Source organism: Bison bison, unplaced genomic scaffold, assembly GCF_000754665.1.
Source record: "Bison bison bison isolate TAMUID 2011002044 unplaced genomic scaffold, Bison_UMD1.0 scf7180017864289, whole genome shotgun sequence".
NCBI classification, from domain to species: Eukaryota; Metazoa; Chordata; class Mammalia; order Artiodactyla; family Bovidae; genus Bison; species Bison bison.
The window spans coordinates 4,614,030-4,615,522 of record NW_011494861.1 but is presented as its reverse complement, the minus strand read 5'-3'; positions in this window follow the sequence as shown (position 1 = coordinate 4,615,522).

Sequence of the window (1,493 nt, the reverse complement as noted above, 5' to 3'; positions counted from 1 at the left end):
AGAGAGATATAATCCATGTCTGCCTACTCCTCCACCATCTTGTTCTCCCTTGCTGTTTCCTTCTGCAGGGAATCTTCTCAACCCTGGGATTGAACCTGTGTCTCCTGCGTTGGCAGACAGATTCTTTACCACTGAGCCACCAGGGAAGCCCCTGGCAATTGTATTGGGTTGGTCAAAAAGTTTCTTTGGGTTTTTCCATAACACTGTACCAAAAACCCTGAGTGAAATTCTTGGCCAACCCAATATATTCTCCTGACAGATCAGCTGTTGTCCATATTGTTTTCCTGTAGTCCTCTCCATTTCTGGTGTATTTCATGGCATTGTGGATTTGTTTTGCTGTTCTTTAAAGTTTAAATCCCATTTTTAGCCACTCATGGTTTAATTTAACTTGGTAGACCCCTGAACCCTTGTGGTAGGCTGAACAGTGCCCTCCTCAAAGATGCCCACATCCTCATCCCCAGAACCTGTCAAAGACACAAAAAATAATTGCAGGTGTGATCAAGTTAAAGATTTTGAGATGGGGAGATGATCCTGGATTACCTGGGTGAGCCCTAAATGTGATCACAAGGATGCTTGTAAGAGGGAAGCTAGAAGATCAAATGAGGAAGTAGGAGATGTGATGATGGAAGGGAGAGATTGGTGGGATTCAAGGAAGAAGTTGTGAGCCAAGTAGTGTAGGCAGCCTCGGGAGCTGAAAAGCAGGAGATTCAGATTCTCCCTTGAAGTTCTAGAATGAACCACCTCTGCCGACACCTTGACTTCAACCCAGGCAAAGCAATTTTGGGTTTCTGACCTCCAGATCTGTAAGAGAAAAACATTATCTTGTTTTGAGCACTGAGTAATTTGTGGTAATTTGTTACAGTGGTGTCTGAAGAGGTCTTTGGGGCCTAGGAAAGAAAACAACAGTTTCAAAGGCCCTTGATGAATCATCTAACTTCGGAGAAAACAAAACAGAACTTTAGGTCCCGCCCTGATGCTCCACGCTGGTTGCATCTATCTGGGACTTATCACCCCCTGTCAAGAAAGACAATGCCAAAGAATGCTCAAATTACAGCACAATTGCACTCATCTCACATGCTAGTAAAGTAATGCTCAAAATTCTCCAAGCCAGGCTTCAGCAATATGTGAACCATGAGCTTCCAGAAGTTCAAGCTGGTTTTAGAAAAGGCAGAGGAACCAGAGACCAAATTGCCAACATCCTCTGGATCATCGAAAAAGCAAGAGAGTTCCAGAAAAACATTTATTTCTGCTTTATTGACTATGCCAAAGCCTTTGACTGTGTGGATCACAATAAACTGGAAAATTCTGAGAAATGGGAATACCAGACCACCTTACCTGCATCTTGAGAAATTTGTATGCAGGTCAGGAAGCAACAGTTAGAACTGGACATGGAACAACAGACTGGTTCCAAATAAGAAAAGAAGTTCATCAAGGCTGTATATTGTCACCTTGCTTATTTAAAATTATATGCAGAGTACATCATGAGAAACACT